This window comes from Pelodiscus sinensis, chromosome 3 (assembly GCF_049634645.1).
Source record: "Pelodiscus sinensis isolate JC-2024 chromosome 3, ASM4963464v1, whole genome shotgun sequence".
In the NCBI taxonomy this organism is placed as follows: domain Eukaryota; kingdom Metazoa; phylum Chordata; order Testudines; family Trionychidae; genus Pelodiscus; species Pelodiscus sinensis.
In genome coordinates this window covers 21,973,849-21,993,413 of record NC_134713.1, presented here as the reverse complement: position 1 = coordinate 21,993,413, position 19,565 = coordinate 21,973,849, and the positions used below count along the sequence as shown (strand labels likewise).

Here is a 19,565-nt window from a genome sequence, read left to right as displayed (position 1 = left end):
ATTTGTCTCGTGCCATCCCTCTCCAGCCTTCCACAAACTTTGGGCAGGGACACCACTCCTACCCTCTGGCTAATAGGACTCCATGGACCCAACCTCCATCACTTGATCTCACTTCCCTTTAAAGTCTGTTCTAGTTGTAGCCTTCACAGCCTCCTGCAGCAAGGAGTTCCACAGGTTAACTATTTGCTTTGGGAAGAAGAACAACTTTCTCTTACTAGTTTGAAGCCTGCTACCCATTCCTTTCCTTTTGTGTCCTCTAGTCCTTCTTTATGGGAACTCATGAAGAACTTTTCTGAATGCACCCTCTCCACCCAACCCCTGCTTTTAGAGACCTCTATCCTGTCCCCCCTCCGTCTCCTCTTTTCTAAGCTGAACAGTCCCAGTCTCTGTAGCCTCTCTTCATCTGGGACCTGTTCCCAACCCCTGATCATGTTAGTTGCCCTCCCCTCTCCCAGCCTTTCTCTTCCCCTCTCCCACCTCCTTTTCCCAGTCTCCCCCAGTTTTTTTCAATAAAGACAGAGTCAATGTTGGAAGAAACGTTAGCTTTATTTTGTACATCAATAAGAAGGGGGGCTAGGGAAGGGCAAGTGGAAGAAGGTGAGGGAGGAATGGGGCACGAGCCCCCGATGGGGAGGACTGGGCTGGCTCTGCGGGCTTCTGGGGGTGGAAGCTCTCCTGCAGCCCCCCAATTACTCCCTCTCCCCAGATGGCAGCCTGCGGCAAGTGCAGCCGGGCTGATGGCCGAGTGGTGTGATGTGCCCAGTGTGGGCACTCAGGGCACTCCAAGCCAGAACTTCTTTGCAAGCGGGGCACCCCTTAGAACTGTGTGTCCGGGGTGGGGGTCGGGACCCTTTAAGCGCAGCCCTCGGCTAGCCTGAGACAGTATCTCCACGCTCTAAGTCCTCCTTTTATGCCCTGCCGGCACTGCTTCCGGCCATCATTAAGCCCTGTTCAGAGTCCACTCAATGTGGACTTACTAGTTCGAACTAGCAAAACGCTAGTTCGAACTAGTTTTTAGTTCTAGATGCGTTAGTTCGAACTAGCTTAGTTCGAATTAACTAATTCGAACTAAGTTAGTTCGAACTAGCGCTGTAGTGTAGACGTACCCTTAAATAATTGCTACTTGGATTGAGGAAGGGGCAGAAGGCTGATTTCTGAGCTAAGATTTGGCCCAGTTTAGTAGCATCATGGGCCAAATTGGTAAGTGGGAAAAGAAGAAGCAAATTCATTTACCTATCTGCTTTGAACTAATTATCTGACAACACCTCTGGAAGCAGTACCGTATTAACATCTTGTTGGAGAAAGTTATACGAGGTCTTTAAAACTGATAAAACCAGAAACTTTGATGAGAAACGAGAACTAATAGACTAAATAAGGATCTGCTTCCCAGCTTGTGTGAATCAGCCAGTCATCTATAACATCTTGTGCCTTTAAGAGTATTAATATTTGGCCTACCACAGTGACTTCACAGTGACTGTATTTTTAATAATCCAATTAGTCATTCCCAACTGAAGCGTTCTAATTGATTACTTTTCAGCTTCCTCTGGTGATAAATGTAATGGATGTTTTTGTCAAGCAAATTGGCTTCCTCTCAATATCTGTTTCTTGATGTCATTGCCTCTCAAGTTAATGGCCCGGTGTATTTCTATAAATAGATGAGTGGCTAGCCAAGAAAGAGCTGTGTATTTCCTGACAGTGCAAATTTCATACTGGTTTAATTACCACAAATGTACACTCCTGAGCCACTCCTATTTCATGGAGCATTATAGGAATTAGGGAATAACTTGGACGTTAACATATCCTGCTTTACAAACAAAAGAGAAACGAATTAAATGCTCCTCTGAACTGTCAGTGGTTTTCACTTTGGGGAATTGGCTTTCTCAGAAGAGGCTACAGCAGAAGCTATGAACTATGTCTGATCTTGAGAGTATTTATGATATTTATTTAGTTCTCAACCCACGGTGTATTTGAAAAACACAGAGTAAGTTGTGTGCCCATGTGGGGCATGCGCACACACACACACACACACACACACACACACACACACAATGAGACTGCATTTGCATAAAATCTTGTATTTTAGCTATGTGTACAGATAGCTGCAGGCAATTTCTCTGCAACCCCCGAAAGAAACAGGAACCCAAAAGAGGAGAGATAGTTACCTTAAAATACCAGTCTTTCTGGGTATGTCTACACTACAAAGTTAGTTCGAACTAACTTTCATAGGCGCCCCACTCCCGGAAGCAACCCCCCTGGCGGCGTGTAGTACAGCCGGGGCAGACCGACCACTCCGGTGCGGGGCACTTTTGCCTCCTCCCTCCCCCGCTTTGTCTCTGGGGCGGGCCATCCCCTCCTTGCAGCTCCTCTCCCCGCCCCGGCGCAGTGGCCGACGAGTGCCATACCTGCATGAGCACCGCTCCGACGGTGGATCTCCCCACGCCGAACTGGTTCCCGACGGATCGGTAGCTGTCCGGCGTGGAGAGCTTCCAGAGGGCGATGGCCACCTGCTTCTGGAGGGGGATGGCGGGCCTCATGCGAGAGTCCCTTCTGCGCAGAGCAGGGGCGAGCCACTCGCAGAGCTCCAGGAAGGTATCCCTCCTCATCCTGAAGTTCTGGGTCCACTGTCGGTCTTCCCAGCGCTCCAGGACGATGCGGTCCCACCAGCCGCTGCTGGTGTCCAGACGCCAGATGCGGCGGGGCATGCCGGTGCCGGGGCGCCGCCGCGGCTCCTCCACGGCCCCCAGGGCAGCCAGGTGGAGAGGCAGGGGGCTGACGTGCACCAGGAGGTGCCAGGCAGCCTCGAGCCATTGCTGGCAGGCTTGCAGCAGCAAGTCCAGAAAGTGCACCAGAAGGTGCAGGGCGAGCTGTGGCTCCATGTTGCCACCTGCGGCAGCATCCCCAAAGGGAAGCACCGACACACACGGGCTCAGAGATCAACGCTTTGCTGTCCCTCGGCGAGGTTGGCAAGCAAGCAGGAAAAGCTGAGAACCAGCTGTCCGGGGGGGTCCCTTTAAGCACGAGCCTCAGATAGCCTCAGACAGCAGCCACACAAAGCAACTACTGACCTGATGCCCTGCCAGAACTAGTTTCAGCTGCCCTTAAATGCGCCCCTGCGTCCAATCAGTGTGGACGCGCTAGTTCGAATTAGCAAAACGCTAATTCGAACTAGTTTTTAGTTCTAGATGCGTTAGTTCGAATTAGCTTAGTTCGAATTAACTAATTCAAACCAAGTTAGTTCGAATTAACGTTGTAGTGTAGACGTACCCTCTGTGTCTCCATAAGGGTAGTCAATTTTGTGCACTTCCCTCCATTATCTAGAACAGTCTCCATTCCTATCTACACCTAACAAACATCCTGATTCTCATTTACATTCCACTGCAAAATTGACACTGAATGAAATATTTTTTGTACCTACAGCAAAGCAGCTGGATTTTTGGCCTTTTACCAGTTCCATATTGGCTAGGAAGATCTTTGGTTTTTTGCCAGAGATGTTTGCATTATTTTGTAGTAGTGAAAATAATGTTGTCAGTCTTTATGGAATAGAATTTTTTAACAACTATAGTACCTAGAAGGTTGAATGCATTCTACACTGGCTGTGATCCTGTCAGATTTACAGGCAAAACAGAGCAATGCCAAGTCTTTGACTGAATGGGAAACCTTTGAGGAAAACCCAGTTTACTGCAGTGCCTAAAGATGGTGCTAGGGGCCCTTATGCTTATGTCCTTGGGAGATAGAAAAACAGGGTTCTGACCATTATAGGTGCCTTAAGATCCTATAGGTATTTTTCATAAGGGAAAAGCTGTTAACTTAGCTGGCTAGACCAAATTCCAACTCGCTTCATTACATTCTGCCTTTCTAAATTGCCCTACAATTCAGTAGGCTATATTATTCTTCTTTACTAGCTGTTCTCAAAGAGTATTGCTATATGCTTTCAACAGCTGCTGACTTAAATGATTAAATGATTCTTGAATTTCATTTCTATAAAGGTTTGGAAAGTATTTTGGGATGAAAAGCCATATATGTTAATATAAAGTGCAATTATAATAATGAGAGGGGAAAAAAGATGCATTAGAACATGTTGTCCATGCTCTGAAAGTGCAAAATATGTCCCCAAACAAAGAACGTTTTTGGTGTTAACTGTTTCACTCCCAAACTGCCACTGCCTTTAGATGCTCTTAAGAATTTTGTAATTAAACTGGTAACACATTTAATATTAGGCAAAGTAGGCATGATAGATAGAAGGGGTACTGCTCTTTTCTAAACATCCCAGCCATTCAATTAATTAAACTGACTGTAAAGGGTTAAACCTAGAAAGATTGAGCATTCTGGAAGTGTTGACAGGGAACCAGGAGAGCGAATAGGAAGAGTGATAGATTTTTGTATCAAAACCAGATTCTGCCTGCTTTAGTTTTTTGTGTGAGTTCAGAGCAAGAGCTGAGGGATTGGGGATGGACTGAGCCAAGAACCAGGCATGGAATTTTCAGCAATATCCATGTCTAGAAAGGGCAGAACCTTGGAACAACAGATGTGAGTAAAATGGGGAATGTTTAGTTAGACACTACCAGGTTATTTTCTTTTGGGGGGGCAGGAGAGTTAGTTAAACTCCTCTGCGCTGAACCTATGTCCCTCCTTCCCCATACTCTGTATCTGAAAATGAATCCCAGGGAAGTAATTCTCTGTGCTTTTAATCTGCTTTTTTTCAGTTGCTCTGTAACACCTGACAACCAAATATACTTTACCAAGTATGTCGTCTCTGTTTTGTTAATAAAATCACCTTTTTATTACTTTAATCTGATTCCTGTGTCCAAGAAAGCAGGTGCACATGCCTGAGGCTGAAGGTCGACTATTAGGAATTGCAGTTTGTTTTCAAGATCTTTCCTGAGGAAGGGTTAAAGAGGTTGGGGATACCCTTCAGGAAGAAATTCCCAAGTGCATCTTCCTGGGCTCTCAAAGGCTTTTTGCATTTGGATGGTGCAGCACACGTCCCAAGTTCAGGACCCTGGGTAGATTTATTAAGCATAAGCCTTTAATGGCAGGATATTTTAATGTGTCCTCCAAGCCCCCACCTTCTGCACTCGAAGTGCCAGGGTGGGTAAGAGCCTTCACAGTAGCTATTTGGGAGCTATCATTTATCCTAGCATGAATCCACAGTAACTCCATTGATTTCATTGGAGTTGCTCTGATTTTAAATTATGTAAATAGGAGCAGAATTAGCCTTTAATAAACCAAAACTATTTTAGATGTATTTTATTCCAGGATTATGAGTGCTTCGGGGTTAGGTGCCCTGGAGTTTCTTCACCTTGTGCCAGGAGAGGTTGCGGGTGAAAACTTTTGCACAGAGAAATGGAAGAGATTGGCTTAACTCTTCTCAATATCCTTCCTTTGTCCCTGACCTCTGACTCCTATTTTCTTCTATAATACAAAATATAATATTATTCTTTGAGCACCACTCCTCATGGAGTGAATATAGACCTAACTGTATTGATTTTGATATTATTGGTACCAATTTAAAGCAGCTGGGGATCTGGCTTTCATAGCTGAATCCCTACATTCCCCACATTATATCCCCCTGAACTCACATGCTACATTATCAGATGTTACTTGCATGGAACACAGTGAGCTACATGCTTGGCTTTGCACATATAGCACAAAATTGTACTGTCAGGTTATGAGAGGGTGAAAATTTGGATGGCTCTGAGCATGAAGTGGCCATATTTATTATTTATTCTGGAAGTTAGGACCTTAATATTTACACACTGAGTAGTACCGTGTCATACACTAAACATAGGTCAAAGTTGTCACTGAGGTAAGCCATTTAGGTCAATGGACTTAGTTGAGGGAAGAAATCTGTCTAGTTCCTGTCAGAACAACATGAAAGCATGAAGAATATTGGCTCACTAGCCTTATAAGTCTAATTCCTGGCTATTTGTAGGACTTCTGGGAATGATGAGGCTACCAAGAAGAGCGGTAGTAGTTGTGTAAGTGGGATATACAGAGATTAAAATATCACTTTTGTAATCCAGAGCTTCTATCCTATGTAAAATCAAGCTGTGTATGGGGCTTTCACAGTTACATTGAGCAAGACTAATGGACTAAGCACTGTGATGGTCAGCACTATAGAAAGCTCAAAAATATGCAGTGTTCTTATGCATCTGTTTCCTAGTGTTCAGGGCCTATGGGAGAAGTTGAAAAGGGGAAGAGGATGAAGAAAATATGTTATAGAACCTGCACAACTGAGCAAGGAATGCTGACTCCAGGAGGGAAAAACCCTCAACCAATGTGAAGATGTATGAACAAGCAACACTATGCTTTAAGCAAGCTCATCTTTTGTGGCAGATGAGAAAAGCCAACACTGACCTCACAGGCAATATAGGTATCAAGTTTTTACTAGGATAGTGATTACAGTGGGATTTTTACAAGGAGAGTCTTTATATGGCATATATTTAGAGAGAGAGAGAATGTGTATATGTACTGTGCATGACCCTGATCACTGGTAGTCCAGTTTACCACATAGACCAGTGGTTCTGAACCAGAGGTACATGTATCCCTTTGGATACATAGAAGTCTTCCAGGGGAGTGCATCAACTATTCTAGGGTATGTCTACACTACCACCCTAGTTCGAACTAGGATGGTTAATGTAGTCAATCGAAGTTGCAAATGAAGCCCGGGATTTAAATATCCCGGGCTTCATTTGCATCTTGCCGGGCGCCGCCATTTTTAAATCCCCGGTAGTTCGGACTCCGTGCCCGCAGCTACACGCGGCACGGAGTAGGTAGTTCGAATTAGGCTTTCTAATTCGAACTACCGTTACTCCTTTCTAATTCGAACTACCTACTCCGTGCCACGTGTAGCCGCGGGCACAGAGTCCAAACTACCGGGGATTTAAAAATGGTGGCGCCCAGCAAGATGCAAATGAAGCCCAGGATATTTAAATCCCGGGCTTCATTTGCAACTTCAGTTGACTACATTAACCACCCTAGTTCGAACTAGGGTGGCAGTGTAGCCATACCCCTAGATATTTGCCTATTTTTAAAATAGGCTACATAAAAAGCACCAGTGAAGTCAGTTTACTGACTCTTTACTCTGCTCTATAAACTGTACCCTGAAATGTAGGTACAATATTTATATTCCAAACAGTTAATTTTATAATTATATGGTAAAAATGAGAATGTGAGCAATTTTTCAGTAATAGTGTGCTGTGATACATTTGTATTTTTGTCTGATTGTGTACACATTGGGTTTTAAGTGAGGGAAAACTTGGGGTACACAAGATAAATCAGACCCTTGAAAGGGGTACAGTAGTCTGGAGAAATGAAGAACCAAAGCCATAGACAACAGAATCTTCCTGAAAGAGAAAGACGCCAGAAAGACACATTACTCCACATTTTAGCCACTGGTGCTTGAACACTTTGATGCATTAGACAAAAATAAGTGTAGCTTCCATCTGAGTAATCAAAGGAAAAGACTGATCCTGCAGTTAAATCACAATTAGTACCTTCTATGAAAATGCACAATCATTATGAATTAAATTGTCCACATTTGGAATGTTCATCCCATGGAAATTCAGACATTTAAACATTTGTTTTTGTCCCAAGTTGGAATGAAAAATGGAAATGTAAAGAAAATTTAAATTTCACAGAAGGGCCATGTGAAAAAGATGTATCTAGAAATGTTGAAAAATCATAAATAGATAGGGCAGGAAGCATGGGTGGCACCATTCCGAGTGTCTCCCCCAGTTTCCTGAGGCTGCCTGCATTTCAGCCCTGTCAAGGCCGGGCAGAGTGGCCAGACCTCCAAGGGCCTAGGATGTACCTGCACTACAGGGCCAGAGAGGACCATCCACTGTGTTCTGCTCACCCTACAGGGCTGGGGATGTCTCTTGCCCTTCCCATGCTACAGTGAAGTCCTGTCCCTGCCGTATGGGGGCAGTTCCCACAAGGGGTCTGGGCAGAAGGGTTAGGGCCTCAGGCAGCAGTATGGGTTTAGGGGCTTGCCTCCTCTAGACCGAGGTTCACCCACCACCCATTGCTGGAAGAGACCTCAAGAGATCACCTATCCAGCCTCCTCTCTAAGGCAGGATTAGGTATAACTAGAAGCTTTTCAGGCCTACAGAGATGTGTTTTCCACAAGCTCCATGGGTAATCTATTCCATCCTTACAGGGAGAAAGATTTTCCTTATATAGGGTATGTCTAGACTACACCTCTCTGTCGACAGAAAGATTTAGATTATGCATGACGAAATTGTTAATGAAGCCGGGTTTTGAATATCCCGTGCCTCATTAGCATAAAGATGGCCACCGCTTTTTTTTGAAATGGAGTTTTTTTGAAAAAAATGGCAGTCTAGACGCGGATCTGTCAAAAATAAAGCCTTTTTCGACAGATTCTGTAAATCTAATTTTTTGACGAATACAGGATCTGTCGAAAAAGGCTTTATTTTCGACAGATCCGCATCTAGACTACTGGTTTTTTCGAAAAAAACTCCATTAAAAATAAAGCGGCAGCCATGTTTATGCTAATGAGGCACAGGATATTTAAATCCTGGCTTCATTAGCAAGTTCGACATGCTTGATTTGCATCCCTCTGTTGACAGAGGGATGCAGTCTAGCCGTAGCCATAGTGTAGTAGTAAATCTTCCTTGTTGCAAATTAAGCCAGTTACTTCTTGTCTAACACTCAGTGGACATGAAGAACAACTGATAGCTATCCTCTTGGTGACAACGTTTTACATATTCAAAGTTTTTAAATCATGATTTGAGGGTGGCAGTAACTCAGCCAGATGTTAAGGGGTCTATTACTGGAGTGGGAAGGCAAGGTTTTGAGGCCTGTGATATGCAGGACAACAGACTAAACAGTCACTGTGGTCCTTTTGGCCTTAAAGTCTACATCTCCCACCAGTCTTCTCTGGCTTAGACATATCCAGTTCTTTCTTCTTAGATCATGTTTCCTAAACCTCTTTTATTGCTCTTTTCTGAACTCTCTCCAGTTTGTTCACATCTTTCCCAAAGTCTGGTGCCCAAAACTGGACACCATACTTCAGCTGAGATCTCCCCAGTACTGATTACAGTGGGACAATTACCTCCTGTGTCTTACATAGAAAACTCCTGTTAATACATTTCAGAAATACATTTACCTTTTTTTTCAGGATCATCACATTGTTGACTCATGTTCAATCTGTGACCCTTACAGACTCCCCAGATCCTTTTCTGCATTGCTGCTGGCTCACCAGTTAGTCCCATTTTGTATTTTTGCATTTGATTTTCACTTTCTAGAGTGTTGTAATTTGCACTTGACTTTACTGAGTTTTATCTTGTTGATTTCAAACCACTTCTCATATTTATCAAAGGTGCTCTGAACTCTACTCCAGTCCTCCAAAGTGCTAGCAATCCCTCCCAGTTTGGTGTCACCCACAAATTTTGTAAATGTATTTTGTAAGTTTCATTAACAGAGTCATTAATGAAAATACTTACTAGTACCAGATGCAGGATAGACTTCTGCAGTATTCCACTTGCTATGGCTTCCCAGTGAACCACCAATACCTAGTCTTGGACCACAGTTTTGCAACCACTTGTTCATTCATCTTATTGTAATTTGGTGTTACTGCTTCATAATTTTCTTTGCAGTTTGCTTCAATTACATTTAGTTTTGGTATATTCTATCAAAAAGACTTTTTTCAACATTCTCCAAAATAACATATTATATTTCAGTGTATTGACTGACCCGTACTGTTTTGTTTCAAGTCTGTCTGTTATTTAACTGTGTTTTTCTATAATGGTGCTTTGATTGAAGAGGCTTTTATTTTCAGAATGTGATGTCCCCATTCTTTGATATCTCAAGGCTGTCAAGGCTGACACTTTTTCAGTTGTTGTGGTGGGGTAAATTTTTGGGAGCAAAAGATAGCTTTGTGCCTTCAAAAAAACTTCAAAAACCTGAAAACAAATGTCATGCTTTCAATGCTGTAAAGGAACTCATACTCTGAGGTATTTATCTTATTCCCATTGGTTTCAAGTCAATAGTTTGACTCAGTGGAACTTGAGAGTGGCAATAAAAGAGGAAAGATGGTCTTATGTTTAATGCACTGGATTAGCATTGATTCCAAGCTGGTTCATATACTTCCAATGTGATTTGTAGTCTGTGGTGCTGTTTCTCACCTGTAAGATATTTCACTAATGTCATGAATTTACATTCATTAATGTTTGTGAAATACTAAAGCAGTGGAGGTCATATGCATGTATAGACAAATAGATAATACCTTTCAGGAAGTATTTGTCACCTGACAGGATTGGAACTAACATTTACAAACTATTGGCAAGTTCACAATATGTGGAGAAAATTCACTTTTTTTTAGATGCAGTAAAATAGTTACGAAATCTGTTTTGCAGCATGCATTTGGCAAAAACAAAACGAAAGATCCCAGATATTTTTCTTTGCATTCCAGTAAGAGACTCGAAGACTAAACACTGCATTGTGACTAAGGCAACTTTATGACACATTCCCACCCAACCACTGAAATGGGACTTATAAACCCCATACTAAGCACAGACAGAAGAGAGAGGAGAGTCTTCTCTGCTTACAGGCAACCAGGTTGATCACAGTCAGCACAGCTGCCAAGTTATGGAGGCCTGCACCCACAGCTAGGAACTATTAGGAAAACAAGCCCCCTATATAGGAAGGAAAACAGAGAGAGGAGAGGAGGCAGAAAGGCCCAAGATAGCAGGGGGCAACTGCCCCCTACCAAGCTACCTCCAAGAAACTGATAGTGTGGCAAAGGAAGACTACAAACCCTGGTGGTTAAGATCTGGCTCACTTACGTTAAGTTGATGGGCTGGACTAATTTGAGATAAATCAAGGCAGCCCAGTTAGGAGGAAGCTGGGAGCTTCAGAGAAACTGCCCCATGAGCAGTTGACAGTGTGGTATAGAAATGGGGCTGACTTTAAATGTCCCCACAGGAAAGAGAAGCTCAGAAACAAAGAAAGAATTTTGCTTTTGTTGTTACATATGCAAGAGAGCTATGAAAGTGACTCATCTCCTGCAATGGCTGGCTGACTCTCAAGCACAGCAACAACTGTTTGAACAGATGGCATCACACCAGCAACAATTGCTATAACAGATGGCAGACCTCATACTGGCTGCTATTCCTCAGGGCCCCACCATCACAGGGAAAGTAGCCCCTGCACTTCAGGCAACTACTCTCACCACCCAGAAGCTTCCGAAGAGGAAGACACAATGACCTAAAGTCCTTCTCTGTAATTTTAAAAAGTGACCCAGGCCTTTTGGTAGCAATCCTGTCTACTGGGCTGGATGCCCTGTCACCATACCGTGGATTAAAAAATGCCATATTCAAGGACTATGAACAGGTGACAGCTGCCACGTTGGACTGGCTAAGTCTAGATGAAAAAGCCTACTGTTAGCATTTCTGCCACCAGCACTACCTTGCCCCCCAATAAGAAGAGAAAATGTAGAAATGGCAGAGGTGTTCAATGACTTCTTTCATGTGACATGTCTCAGAGGGATAGCTGCATTATTCCATATCTGCAAAAGCAATGAGGAATCTGGGGCACCAGAGACTAACAAATGTATTAGGGCATAAGCGTTTGTGGGTAAAACCCACCTCAGAACTCCTCGTTCTTTGTTTCCCCAAGAAGGTTGGTGGTGATTGGATGCCTAATATAGGGAATGCCAGTGAAAATGAGGTAGGATCAAAAGCTAAAATAAGGAAAGAACACAATACTAATTACAAGAGACAAGTTAGATGTCTTCAAGTCACCAGGGCTTGATGAAATGCATCCTGGTATACCAAGGAGCTGATTGAAGAAAATCTGAGCCATTAGTTATTATCTTTGAAAAGTCATTGAATATGGGAGAAATTCCAGAAGACTGGAAAAGGGCAAATTTGGTGTCCATCTATAAAAAGAGAAATTAAGACAACCCAGGGAATTACAGACCAGTCAGCCTAGCTTCCATACAAGTAAAGATAATGCAGCAAATAATTAAAGAATCAACTTGCAAACCTCTAGGAGATAATAAGGTTATAAGTAACAGCATGGATTTGTAAAGAACAAATCATGTTAAACTAACTGGCTAGCTTGACAAGATAGCAAACTCTGTGGATAAGGGGGGAAGCAGTAGATGTGGTATATTTAGATTTTGGTAATGCATTTAATACAGTCTCACGTGAACTTATTAATAAATTAGGAAAATTACAATGTAGATGGGGCTACTATAAGGAGGGTGCATAAGTGATTGGATAAACATTTCCAGAGAGTAGTTATCAGTGGTTCACAGTCATGCTGGAAGGCCATAATGAGTGGGGTTTCACAGAGATCAGATCTGGGACCTATTCTGTTAAATATCTTAATCAACAACTGAGATAATTGACAAGGAAAGTATGCTTCTAAAGTTTGTGGATGATATTAACTTGGAGGAGTTGCAAATGCTCTGCAGGATATGATTATAATTCAAAATGATCTGGACAAACTGGAGAAATGAGGTGAACAGGATGAAATTCAATAAAGGCAAACACAAAGTACTCCTAGGAAGGACAATCAGTTGCATGCAGAGAAAATGGGAAATGACTGCCTAGGAAGGAGTGCTGCAGAAAGGTATCAAGGGATCATAGTGGACCACACGCTTCATATGAGTCAACAGTGTGACACTTGCACACACACACACACACACACACACAAAAAGCAAAATAATTCTGGGATGTATAAGCAGGACAGTTGTAAGCATCCCAAAATGGGCATTATGATTGACCAGTAGTCAAAGTACCATTCAAGAGCTTAAGAGCATACTCTGCATAAACTCACTGTTGTCTAGTTCAATCTTGGAGAAGGAATTCATATTACAAACAGATGCACTGGAGGTAGGGGGTGGGCAGTCCTTTCCCAAGAAGTAGCTGGAGCAGAACACCAATCATGGCCCCCTACACTGGTTGAATATCATCAAAGAGATAAACCCAAGGATCAAAAGATGATTCCTGTTCTTGCAACCAGACACCTTCCACACAGAACACTAGGCAGGAAATTTGTATGACAATAGCAATTTTCTGTCAGGAGAAGTAGACTTCACCACCCTGAGCCTTGAGGCAGAAGATATGTAATGTGATTTACAAACCCCATAATGAGCATAGATAGGAAGGAGAGGAGTATTCTGGATTAAAGGCAACCAGGCCGACCACACCCAACACTGCTGTCAAAACTATCAGTCATGGAAGCATGGAGGTATGCACAGCTGGGGCCAATAAGGGGAACAAGCCCAGCTATAAAGGAAGAGCAGAGAGAAAGAAGGGGAGCAGTAAGATCTGGGACAGCAAAGGGGAAACAGTACCATGCCAGGCTGCTTCTAATCAACTGACAGGGGGTCAAAGAAAGACTGCAAGCCCTGGAGGTTAAGTGCTGATTGACTGATCTTCGTTTAATTTGATGGACTGGGCTAATTTGAAATGAATCAAAGGAGACTTGTTATGAGAAACCTGGGATTCCTAAAGAGACTGCCCCAGGAGTAGTTGACACCACCCTGTTCATGAGTGGCATCATTGTTGCTGACCAAGATGTAATATATGCAGGCTGCATTGCAAAACAAAGCTATTTCTGTGATTCAGTCAGAGTTGGGGATTCCCTCTACCTGTGCTCGAAACATATGTTGAAATGTACAGCATAACAAACCTTTTCCAGATGCCAGCAGTGTATTTCGTGGTTCACAAATATTATGTGGACAACACCCCCATCTGGCTATGCAGAAAAACAGAATAAAATATCAGCTCACTCTAGAAATAATTTATTGATGAATAAAATCCTTATTGTACACTCAATATTGGAACGTTTACTATATGCTAATGTGTTAGAGCAGAAATCATACAGGGACAGGAGTTGAGAGATTCAAAGTCATGAATACTGTAGCAACTGCAGATCCCAATACACAGAGCCAGATGTTCACTCACTTATATTGGGAGAGGATTTGGCCCATAGTGTTTCATAGTACAGTTTAAAGAGTTTATTATCTAGAATACACATATTGTACATGTTAACTTCAATATTTTAATAGCTATATGCAATGTGACTGGATCACATTTCATGTGAGAGAAATTCTCGCTTTTGTTCATGTATGTCATGTGACCAGTTCATGTATGTCTGGATGAGCTCTCTCTGCCATCTGTTGATGTACTGGGGGAATGGATCTCAGGAACAGTCTGTATTTGCATAGGCTCACCTACTCTGCCTAGGCAATGAGCAGCCAGAGATGTGGTTAGTTTTCCCAGATTTCCGGGTGGGGACTTGAGCCAGTTCTGTTTTCTAAAGTTATAAGAGGAACTCCTAGCTATTGAACCTGACCCTTGTTGTTGCTGATACCAGCTGGCAGAAAGGTTACACTCAATTGTAGCATAACAGAGTAGCTAGTGCTGGAGGCTGCCCATACGGGACAGTTTGGCTGGGACAATTAATTTTTTAAGCCCTGTCTTGGCCATCCCAATATTTTTAGTAAAAATGGACATTTGTCCCAGTTGCTCTTGCCAACTTGATCTGTTTACCCAAGAGTCTTTCTTGGGCGAGGGGATTAAGCGTGTGTGAGGAAGGAGGGCTTGGAGCAGCGGCTAGGGCCAGCACTGCATGAGAGAAGGTGAAAGAGCAGGGTTCAGACCAGTCCACCCGGTGTTCCATTTTTCCTTTTGGAAATATGGTTACCCTATAGTGCTGGGGTTTTAAAACCACATCAATTTAAATGTATGTTTGCATTAATTTCCTTAAAAGAAAAGCTACATGTATTTATATACCTATATAAAGGCTCTGTGCTGATTAGTCCTCGCCTGGAGTACTGAGTCCAGTTCCAGGTGCCACATTTCAGAAAAAATGTGGATAAACTGGAGAAGATCCAGAGAAAAGCGGTAAAAATTATTAAAGGTCTAGAAAACATGACCTATATGGGAAGATTGAAAACACTGGGTGTGCTTAGTCTAGAAAACAGAAGACTGAGAGGGAACACGATAACAACTTTCAAATACTTGAAAAGGTATTACTTGGAGGAGGGAGAAAAAATATTCTCCTTAAGCTCTGATGATAGGACAAGAAGCAGTAGGCTTAAATTTCATCAAGGGAGGATTAGGCTGGACATTATGAAACACTTCCTAACTGTCCGGGCGGTTAAACACTGGAATAAATTGTCTAAAGAGGTTGTGGAATCTCCATCATTGGAGATGTTTAAGAGCAGGTAGACAAACACCTGTCAGGAATGGTCTAGATGTTTCTTGGTCTTGCCATGAGGGTAGGGGACTAGACTCAATGCCCTCTTGAGGTCCTTTCCAGCTCTAATATTTTATAGCAGTGATGGTGTGTTCACCTGGTCAATGGCACTGACACATTCTGTCAAACTATCTAGGAAAAAGTAACATGGCTGCACAGAATCTCTCACCCTTTTTCCTTTATTGGAGCATGAATAATGCGATCCTTCCAGACTACACAGCTATACAAGCAAAGATGTGATCATGTTTTGAACACTGTTCTCTTTTTGGGTCCCCCAAAAGATTTAGCGAGTGCCATGCACAACCTTGGGTAAAACTCAACAGTGTATTGGTTTTGACAAATCCCACATCAATAGCTATGTGTAAGCGGGGGAATGGTCCCGCTCTTGTGGGGAACTTTCCTGGCTTCTATACACCCCGGTGAAATGAACCAGTGAAAGGATCTGAGTCCCCGCTCCCACTTCCTTTACCCCACGGCTCCCTGATCCTGAGGGCTCCCCCTCCACTCTCCTGAGTAGCAGAGCCCTTGAAACCCCAACAAGGCTGGGCCCAGGTTTCCTGGGGCTTAATCCCTGACCTTGTAGTCACTAGGGGCAGGAGTTAGGGTGTCCCCACTCCGAGGTGCTCTCTTTACACTGCAGGCCTTCTTGGCCCAGTGACCACTTCATAAGGTTCAAAGCAAATACAATTTATTAAACATCAACTGATTAAAGAGAATAGAATAAGAAACAATGAGAATGGTTAAATGAGAACACACAGCCCTGCTCTGTAGCACAGGGACATCAACACAGCAGTCTGCAGAGTGTAAGGACAGTTCACAGTCTCTTCCTTAGAAGCCCTGGATGTGCTGCAAGGGGTTGCAGGCTGGACACGCTTGCACTGGCAGTGACCACACAGCCTCAGTCTCTAAGTGGCCAGACCCCTCTCCCAGTCCAGAGCCTTTCCCCACACTTTGCAGGTCCCAGTAGCTCACCACATCCAGCTGCAGGCTGTGCTGCTTGGCCAGTTCCAGCTCCTTGTGTTGTTTCTCTGTTCCTTTTGGCTTTCTGAGCACTGCCAGTCTGCTGCTCAACACAGGGTCTGCACTGCTTGGCCTGTCTGTGTCTGGTTCTGTCGCTGCAGGACTTCTTCTTGTACTCCTCTTTCAGCTCTCTGTCTTTGCAGGACCTCTTCTGCACACAGCTTGTTTGTTCAGAGACAGAGACAGAACAATCCCCACTTACAACCTGTCAGTCAGGCTGAGCTGGAGTGTTGACTGCTTTCCATTGTCTCTGGGGTCTGTCAGTCTCATGAACCCTTCCCCTTCTGAAGCTGATAAACCAAAAAACTCCCAGGGTACGTCTACACTACAGCGCTAGTTCGAACTAACTTAGTTCGAATTAGTTAATTCGAACTAAGCTAGTTCGAACTAACGCATCTAGAACTAAAAACTAGTTCGAACTAGCGTTTTGCTAGTTCGAACTAGTAAGTCCACATTGAGTGGACTCTGAACAGGGCTTAAGGATGGCCGGAAGCAGTGCCGGCAGGGCATAAAAGGAGGACTTAGAGCATGGAGATGCTGTCTCAGGCTAGCCGAGGGCTGCGCTTAAAGGGTCCCGACCCCTACCCCGGACACACAGTTCTAAGGGGTGCCCCGCTTGCAAAGAAGTTCTGGCTTGGAGTGCCCTGAGTGCCCACACTGGGCACATCACACTACTCGGCCATCAGCCCGGCTGCACTTGCCGCAGGCTGCCATCTGGGGAGAGGGAGTAATTGGGGGGCTGCAGGAGAGCTTCCACCCCCAGAAGCCCGCAGAGCCAGCCCAGTCCTCCCCATCGGGGGCTCGTACCCCATTCCTCCCTCACCTCCTTCCACTTACCCTTCCCTAGCCCCCCTTCTTATTGATGTACAAAATAAAGATAACGTTTCTTCCAACATTGACTCTGTCTTTATTGAAAAAAACTGGGGGAGACTGGGAAAAGGAGGTGGGAGAGGGGAAGAGAAAGGCTGGGAGAGGGGAGGGCAACTAACATGATCAGGGGTTGGGAACAGGTCCCAGATGAAGAAAGGCTACAGAGACTGGGACTGTTCAGCTTAGAAAAGAGGAGACGGAGAGGGGACAGGATAGAGGTCTCTAAAAGCAGGGGTTGGGTGGAGAGGGTGCATTCAGAAAAGTTCTTCCTGAGTTCCCATAAAGAAGGACTAGAGGACACCAAAGGAAAGGAATGGGTAGCAGGCTTGAAACTAGTAAGAGAAAGTTGTTGTTGTTGTTGACAAAGCAAATAGTTAACCTGTGGAACTCCTTGCTGCAGGAGGCTGTGAAGGCTACAACTAGAACAGAGTTTAAAGGGAAGTGAGATCAAGTCATGGAGGTTGGGTCCATGGAGTCCTATTAGCCAGAGGGTAGGAGTGGTGTCCCTGCCCAAAGTTTGTGGAAGGCTGGAGAGGGATGGCACGAGACAAATGGCTTGGTCACTGTCTTCGGTCCATCCCCTCCAGGGTCCCTAGGGTTGGCCGCTGTCGGCAGACAGGCTACTGGGCTAGATGGACCTTTGGACTGACCCAGTACGGCCATTCTAAGCTCAGGGCTCAGTGTCGGGGGTCTCAGTGGACCCCCTTGATTTTCATGCACACCTGGTCCTGGGTGGCCAGGCTGGCAGCTCTCCTGCCCTAGACGGCCACTTTCCTGTGCCTAGTGCAGAGATCGTGGACGAGGTCCACGATGTCCGCACTAGCCCAGGAAGGTGCCCGCCTCTTGCGGTCCAGGGCAAGCTCCCGGGAGCCGCCAGCCTGGTCCCGGCAAGAGGGGGTGGGCTGGGGGGCATCGGGTGGGTGGCTCTGTGCCGTGCCAGGTGCAGGGTCTGCTAGCTGGGTGCTGGCAGGCTTGCACCTGGCACGGGCACCGTAGCCAGCCCGTGCCCCCTTAAGGGGTCCGGGGCCGGGAGGGGGGCATAGAGTTTCCCTGGTGTTGGCCAGAGTGGCCACCAGGGAAACCTGGAGAGGGCTAGCCTCCCACTAGTTCGAACTAAAGGGCTACACAGCCCTTAGTTCGAACTAGCTAGTTCGAACTAGGCGTTAGTCCTCGTAAAATGAGGTTTTCCTAGTTCGAACTAAGCGCTCCGCTAGTTCGATTCAAATTCGAACTAGCGGAGCGCTAGTGTAGCACCTATTAAAGTTAGTTCGAACTAACGTCCGTTAGTTCGAACTAACTTTGTAGTGTAGACATACCCCCACAGAGTTTTAGTAAGGGGTAACAGACCCCTTACATATGCAAAAAACAAGCAAAACAATAAACTGAAACAAAAACTGAACACATTTTAAAAATTAATACTTTTTAAGAGCTCATATCCTCACAACCACTAGATCAAGTAACCTTAAATTTAGGACACTAATCCTCCCTGAACTCTCTTGAGACACACCATATTTCAGAAGACTGCAAGTCAGCATGTTGACTTAGAAGACTTAAAAAATGTCAACTTTTAAACAGCAATTGTCCACAACTTAATTATTGCGGCACTGCTGCATCACTATGGGTGCATCTACACAGCAGGACTTAACTCAAAATAAGCTAAGCAAATCGAGCAATGTTAATTGTGTATCTTATTTCAAAACAATTTATTTCAAAATTGGAAGCATCTCCACAGAACTTATTTTGAAATAGAGCATTCTTCCTCCAACTTCCCTTACTCCTTGTACAATGAGGAGTCGGAGTAAGATGTTCTTCAGTGTGACAGTATTTTGACACTATTTCAAAATAACTATCTGCTGTGTAGACGCAGACTAAGTTATTAGAAATAATACACTGTGTTAACGTACCTTATGACAACAATAAAAAGAAAAATTTTGATTAAAGATGTCAAACCTTGCCCATCATTAATGCTGATGCCCACTAAATTCGGACCCTTACAGCTTTAGCATACATATGAAGAAAAATTGAACTTTGGAATAGAAAAAGATGCCTATCTTCAAACTAAAGGTTTAATAAACATTCCAGCCACACCATTTTGTAATAATTGCTAGTACAAACATTAACCAGTATCATAATTATAATACTTGTGTTTAATACTAAATGTGTACATTGTTGTGAAACTCATTTCTCTACTTCAACTACTTATTTGTGATTTATTAACTTCTTAATCTCATTTTCTCAAGCTCTAACCATGGAAGTGGTGTGCATAAATCCAATTCAACTCCCATTGAAGCCAGTCCTACTGAATTTTTTCCATTGATTTCAGTGGAATTTGTATTGGGCTCTATATACATAGACTGCCTTGGTTAAATAATGGTGATTGGCTGTCATAATAATAAACAGAATAAAAGGCTCATGGAAAATAGCAATGCAAACAGCCC

General features: G+C 44.0%; 1 long non-coding RNA gene across 2 annotated transcripts in view; it reads left to right on the top strand.

Annotated features, from left to right (window-relative positions):
- LOC112543792 (uncharacterized) overlaps window positions 1-19,565 on the top strand; it is a 186,018-nt gene that overhangs the window by 144,934 nt on the left and 21,519 nt on the right. The window contains exon 3 of one of the 2 annotated variants that reach the window (XR_012902507.1): window positions 6,164-6,548. The exons of the other annotated variant lie outside the window; for it this stretch is intronic. This is a non-coding gene — a long non-coding RNA (uncharacterized LOC112543792). Of the gene's footprint in view, window positions 1-6,163; window positions 6,549-19,565 lie in introns of those variants that run through there. 2 annotated transcript variants of the gene reach the window in all.